Source organism: Mesoplodon bidens, assembly GCF_964165515.1.
Source record: "Mesoplodon bidens genome assembly, contig: HAP1_SCAFFOLD_829, whole genome shotgun sequence".
In the NCBI taxonomy this organism is placed as follows: Eukaryota; Metazoa; Chordata; class Mammalia; order Artiodactyla; family Ziphiidae; genus Mesoplodon; species Mesoplodon bidens.
In genome coordinates, this window is record NW_027671517.1 from 47,731 (window position 1) to 55,065 (window position 7,335).

The following is a 7,335-nucleotide window of genomic DNA, read 5'->3' on the forward strand; positions in this document are numbered from 1 at the left end:
GAAAGAGGGGGCCTAGCCAGACATATGGCCCATTCAACATTGGGGAAAAATGGAATTGCCTTTACATCAAGTTTCCTAGGGAGGATATAGGGAAAGCTTGTACAGAATTACTACTCCAGCTAATCTGTAGCTCTTGCTACTACTACCATTGTCCTTTGACCTCACATACATTAGAATACTTGGTCCTCACAGCAACTCCATGAGGAACAGATGAGAAAACAGGCTGGCAAAGGTAAGTGACTTGTCTACAATTAACAGCTCTGACAAATGGCGGTGCTGAAATTCAAACTTATTTCAGGGGTCCGTCTCATGAAAAACCTATGATGTTAGTTATCTAATAAAACCATAGAAAGGGAGGAAAACCTAGGCAGAACACTCTATGACATAAATCACAGCAAGAACCTTTCTGACCCACCTCCTAGACAAATGGAAATAAAAACAAAAATAAACAAATGAGACCTAATGAAACTTAAAAGCTTTTGCACAGCAAAGGAAACCATAAACAAGATGAAAAGACAACCCTCAGAATGGGAGAAAATATTTGCAAATATTTGAAGCAACTGACAAAGGATTAATCTCCAAAGTTTACAAGCAGCTCATGCAGCTCAATATCAAAAAAACAACCCCATCCAAAAATGAGAAGACCTAAATAGACATTTCTCCAAAGAAGATATACAGATTGCTAGCAAACACATGAAAGGATGCTCAACATCACTAATCAGTAGAGAAATGCAAATCAAAACTACAATGACGTATCACCTCACACCAGTCAGAGGGGCCATCATCAAACAATCTAGAAACAAGAAATGCTGGAGAGGGTGTGGAGAAAAGGGAATCTTCTTGCACTGTTGGTGGGAATGTAAATTGATACAGCCACTATGGAGAACAGTATGGAGATTCCTTATAAAACGAAAAATAGAACTACCATATGGCCCAGCAATCCCACTACTGGGCATATACCCTGAGAAAACCATAATTCAAAAAGAGTCATGTACCACAATGTTCATTGCAGCTCTATTTACAATAGCCAGGACATGGAAGTGACCTAAGTGTCCATCGACAGATGAGTGGATAAAGAAGATGTGGCACATATATACAATGGAATATTACTCAGCCATAAAAAGAAACGAAATTGAGTTATTTGTAGTGAGGTGGATGGACCTAGAGTCTGTCATACAGAGTGAAGTAAGTCAGAAAGAGAAAAACAAATACCATATGCTAACACATATATATGGAATCTAAAAAAAAAAAAAAGGTTCTGAAGAACCTAGGAGCAGGACAGGAATAAAGACACAGACGTAGAGAATGGACTTGAGGACACAGGGAGGGAGAAGGGTAAGCTGGGTGAAGTGAGAGTGTGGCATGGACATATATACACTATCAAATGTCAAATAGATAGCTAGTGGGAAGCAGCCGCATAGCACAGGGAGATCAGCTCAGTGCTTTGTGACCACCTAGAGGGGTGGGGAAGGGAGGGTGGCAGGGAGACGCAAGAGGGAGGAGATATGGGGATATATGTGTACGTATAGCTGATTCACTTTGTTATAGAGCAGAAACTAGCACACCACTGTGAAGCAATTATTCTCCAATAAAGTTGTTAAAAAAAACATAGAAACGAATTAAACTTTAACCATCATTATTTCATCCTATAGAATGACATAACCCAAGAGAAAAAGATAGAGGTGTTGAATATCACTCATGCATTTTCAGTTCCTTCTGTGAATCTTAGCTACTGTAATAAAAGCATTGTTTTGAGCATTGTTTTATATGCATCCTCATATAAGACCACACATGCCTGTATCGATTAAAATTTAAAAGAAACAAATATTAACTGCAGATATCTAGTTCACTTACCTTGAACAAAGTACCTTCAGGTGCTTCCACTTTTGAAGCTGGATAAATATCAGACAGGAACGAAGTTCACTTTAGTTTGGTCCGGGAAGAAAAAAGATTCACAGGTCTGAGAATAAAGAAAGAATCAGACCTTGTCAGGGCATTTGGTTCTAATTAACTAGTGACAAAATGGTTCTACACTGCCACTATGTAAAAGTGGCTGAGTTATTTGAGCTAGGAAAGGTCAAAAACAATGATTATGATCAAGATGTTATTATTGCATATACTTTTGATTATTGGGAGTGAATCTTCCTCTCTTTTCCTCATTAAAATTTTATGGTTTATCAATTTAAAGTTAAGTGAACAAGATAATTTAACATTATTTTGATAATGGAGCATATTCCTTGTAAAACATAAATCCCTGGAGGCTTTCTCAATTCCCCTTCTTCTATCCCCACAAAGCTGCCTCTGTCTAGTATTGAGCCATGGCTTTGCTCAAGAAAGCAAAACAAAACACAAATTATCTAGTGGTAGCAATCTGAATGAAGACCTGGCCCAGAGGACAAAAAATGTGATTTAACATAAAATAGGATGTCATGATCTAAACTACTCATTTGGCATTTACCATAAATCCCTGAGTACCATTAGTTGTCTTTTCAGATAAATTCAATAAAAATTTATTGACTATTTTCCATGTACAAGCACTTTGCTAGATATTAAGAAAAAGGAGGTGAATAGAAGACCAGGCTCTCTTCTCTGCAATCTATCTTTGAAGAAAGGAATATATGCAAACAATCCTGAATAATTTCAGGGATAGAGAGAAAAAATAGCATACTTTTGAAGAGTAATGCTAACTTGATATGATTCTATTTTATTCTTTCTGATCTATTGTAAACCCTTGGAAACCAGAAATTTGTATTTTTCAGAATCTTTGCACATGTGAGCATTTTAATCAGTAGTCCTTTTTAGTGAAGGACAGAAATTGTGTATGTTCTAAGGTACACGTGTAGCCTGATATCAGCTTCAGACACAGTTGGATCAGGCTTTTTTGTTTTCTGTTTTTTTGCTACGCGGGCCTCTCACTGTTGTGGCCTCTCCCGTTGCGGAGCACAGGCTCCGGACGCACGGGCTCAGCGGCCATGGCTCACGGGCCCAGCCGCTCCGCGGCATGTGGAATCCTCCCGGACCGGGGCATGAACCCATGTCCCCTGCATCGGCAGGCAGACTCTCAACCACTGCACCACCAGGGAAGCCCGGATCAGGCTTTTTAAAGGGACATAAGAATTTCTTTCTCCATTCCTTGGGTCTGGTTTTCTCTATATTGGCTTCCTTCTTCAAAGATCCTCTAATAGTGGGATTAAAGATAGCCCCAGAAATACTGCACCTGGTTAGTAACCCTGGGAGAAAGACAGCTTCTCTTCCCAACAGTTTTAGTCCAAAGTCATGGAATTCATTCCTAATGGACTGTTTCATGTCGTGTGCCCATCACCACACAATTCACTGGGGCCAGAGAAATGGACTACACTGATTGGCCAGTCTGAGTCATGTGCCCACTGCTGGAGCTCTGCTGCTTCCAAAGCACATGACTGAGAGATGTAGGGAGAGACGCTCCAAAGGGAAACCTAAATGTAGTTACCATAGGAAAGGCAATGTCTCCTGGGCAAGATAAATATCATGTGCCACCACAAAAAGAACTCAGCAAATATTTGTTAATTGGTGTATTGATTAGTAAGTCTGGGATAAGTGAAATGATGATAAATACAATGTGTGAAGGGAAACACAGCCAAGATCAATTGTGAAATGGAGCTACAGAGGTGGGCAGTATCCTACCAGGCCTCTTGGAAACAAATCAACAAAAAGGAGCTGACCTTGACTGTTTGCACTGTTTGAGAAGAATTAACTGAGTCTATAATCAGTAAACAATCCTGAGGGCTTGGTAAGGTGAGTTCTGCCTTCTGTGATATGAAAATTGTGTCATAGGTATCAGAAGGTGAACATGGCTAACTGTCTGTGATTGCCACAAAACAAGAAAAATAAAATGAAATAGAAATCTTAAATCAGTCCTTGAATCACAACAGATACAATTATGAAAACCAGACTATATATTAATCAGATTTTCACGTATTACTTTAAAAGACTTCCCTAAAAAGCCATGAGGAAAAGGGACCTCTTATTTGAACTATGGAATGATCTGAATTGGCAACAATATACCAGTGCTTCAAAAGAAAGTCAATTAGTCCTATAAAAACAGTGTCAAGGGCTTCCCTGGTGGCGCAGTGGTTGGGAGTCCGCCTGCCGGTGCAGGGGACACGGGTTCGTGTCCCGGTCCGGGAAGATCCCACGTGCCGCGGAGCGGCTGGGCCCGTGAGCCATGGCCGCTGAGCTTGCGTGTCCGGAGCCTGTGCTCCGCAACGGGAGAGGCCACAACAGTGAGAGGCCCGCATACTGCAAAAAAAAAAAAAAAGAAAAAGAAAGAAAACAGTGTCTATAAAATATGTGTAACCTTTGATAATTCATTATATTTGCAAGGCAGAGGAACCTTTAAAAATGCATCATTTTTTTCCTAAATGACTTAATTTTCATTATTATACTACTTTAAACAAATTTTAATTAATGCATTAAAAGCTTTGAGTAGTTCTTACTTTAACCAACCAGCAACTAGAACAAGTTTCAAGAAGACTTCAAGTCCAGCCACATGCCTCCAAGAAAAGCTACACCTACAGTATCACAGACATATGGCCTCATGTGTCCATCTTGGCACGTCAGAATTCATCTCACTTGCCCAACTCCTTGCAAAAGTCCGTTTTTACATGGTAATGATTCATTTAAGATCATTAGAAAGCCATAAGTTTTCACTTATTCATTCAGAAGCAATTTTTAGTTCCTACAAGCACTGTGCTAGGAAATAGGATACAAAAATGAATATGTCTCTTGCTCCTAAGGAACTCACAGACCGAAGACACCCAGGGGAGCCAAAATGTTCCATACAATCTCATGAGCATGGGGACAGGGGGACATGCAAGGTAAGAGGGGCTACAAACCTTATCTGTACCTGATCACACTATTTTAAAAGTTGGCCATTCCGAACTAATTCGGAGTACGTTATCTCCAAAAGTTTATATGTTCCTAATTTCTCCATCATTTCCACTCTTAGGCATTCCCTAATTGTACCAAAGGTAGAGTGTGTTTTATATGAAAAAAACTGCTACAGAGCAATCATTGACAGCGATGTACTAATATAATACCCGACCAGAGAAAGCACGCTTTGCCATGATAAATTGTTCAAACTATGAGGAGCAGTAGGGCTGAAATGAATCTAGTCGTGAACAAAGAAGAAGATTGAATGGAAACAGTTTGTATAAAAGGATACACTTGATATTTTCACTCTAGACATACAGATTAAGAGGCTGTCTATCAAGGTAAATCAATTTGCAATTTGAGACTGATTTTCTCCACCCTCAAGAAATGATTTGCAGGTATTTGTGGCTTTTCGTTTTGGTTTGACTATTATTTCATATTTTACTTGTAATTCTTCTTATGGAACACTAAGAACATTTATTTGTTCTTCGGTCAGGTTTATTGAGGTATAATTTACAGCCAGTAAAATTCACCCTTTCTAGCGTACAGTTCTAAGAGTTTTGACAAATGGATATAGTCTTACAACTCCACCATAATGAAGAGAGAGAATAGTTCCAGCATCCTGAAAATTTTTCCCTGCCCCTTGGAAGTCAACCTGTAGCCCCCTGACAATCACTAATAAGTTTTCTGTCCCCATAGTTTGACTTTGTCCAGAAAGTCATATAAATGTAATCAACAAGTATGTAACATTTTGAGTTTGGCTTCTTTCACTTAGCACAAGGTAAGTGAGATTATCCGTGTTGTGTGTGTCAGGAAATGTGGACTGGCATATTGTCCTTTAGAGTTTCCCTTATTTTTCCAAAGCCAAAGTCAATATGCAAAGCCTGGATCTCTTGCCATTTAGTTTGTCCATGGTTAGGAAGAAACCGAGTTTTTACTATGGCTGTTTGTTTTCAGCAGAGCAGGGAAAGAAGAAACACTCTCAGGGAATAATCATAATCTGTGGTTATTATAGGCACTAAGTCATATGTTTGTAAGACCCATACTTTTGTTAGTCAAATGACTGGGCACTAAAATTAATTCGGAGACTCAAGGCAGAGTTTAAGTGTGGTTTTCCTTATCTTTTCATTATTGCAATAGCAACGGAATACATATTTGTGACTTAATGGTACAACACATTAGTTTTCTTATCTGACCCATCTTTAACAAAGTGGAATTACTGTAGAGGCAAAGGAATCAAGAAGGTAAATCTCTTACCAGGAGTAGGAGAGAACGGATAGAGGCCCCTGTGACCTAAACCTTAGTCATTCGAGTGCCACCTTCATAATTGTGCCTCTACCCACACGTTACCCATATCATTATTTATTTAACAATTATATGGGTCACAGTTTTACTTAGATAAATTTATTTTCAACAGGACATTCTTATTCCTTACTCTTTTAAATGGAAATCCCTTGCCATAAATAAAACTATGAAAAATATCCAACAGTATAAAACTCTACCTATATGAGTCAATGTACCTCCCCAAATCATCCTGAGTTCTTGAGTATCACTGGTGGAGCCCATGTACACACCCACACATGCTTTTGGAAACACAGCAACGAGAGTAGCTGTCCCATGCTTTAAATGCTTTCTCCTTGACCATGTATTCTGTGCACACCAAGGCAAAGAGTCTGCTCAGAGATAGAGTAAAGCATTAAAACCTGTTTAAAATAACAAAGTACGATATGTCTTTCTACCTATGTCAGGCATTGGAAGCCTGCAACTTATTTGCCAAACAGGTTACCAGGGCTGATTTTTATGGAAAGACGGACCAGATGCACCTTCTTCCTCATCTCTTCAAAGTGGCCCTTCTGAGCAAGGCCAAGGCCAGTGTGATTCAGCAACACCCACGTTTGTTAGGGTATCTCCTTACCCTAGACTAAAAAATGGAACAGAACCTTGGCCCCAAAAGACTTAAAGAATTTATTCACCAATTCATATCTTTATGCTAGTATAATCATGTATTTGATGGTTGCTATAGAAATCTATGTAGACAATCATCACATTTTTAAAGGAAATACATTACTGAAATTTCTTCTGACCCGTGGTCACTATGCTCTTTGACAAGACAGTTGACCTTCACGATGTTAATCATCTCATCTGTTTGAAAGGGACTAAAATGTTTGCTCTGCTTCCTGTTTAATAAAGCTATCAAGAGGATTAATGAGAGAAAACCTCTAGAATACTCCAAGCTCTTTCCAAAAAGGCAGCAGTAAAACAGCAGGTGCCTCTTGTGAACATACACTGGTCTTCTTCATGGAAACTCATCCTGAAGGACATCGGGCTTCCAGCTTATATTTAATTGGCTGATTATGTTGACACTCTTGAGCTCCTTGCCAAGTTACAGGGAAGAGTTTTCTTGGAAACCAGAGTTCCCCAACT

General features: G+C 39.2%; 1 long non-coding RNA gene across 1 annotated transcript in view; it reads right to left on the reverse strand.

Annotated features, from left to right (window-relative positions):
• LOC308611274 overlaps nucleotides 1–1,976 on the reverse strand; it is a 39,958-nt gene extending 37,982 nt beyond the window's left edge. Inside the window, exon 1 of the long non-coding RNA XR_014014821.1 lies at nucleotides 1,855–1,976. This is a non-coding gene — a long non-coding RNA (uncharacterized lncRNA). The remainder of the gene's footprint in view (nucleotides 1–1,854) is intronic.
• Between the last annotated feature and the right edge of the window lie 5,359 nt (nucleotides 1,977–7,335).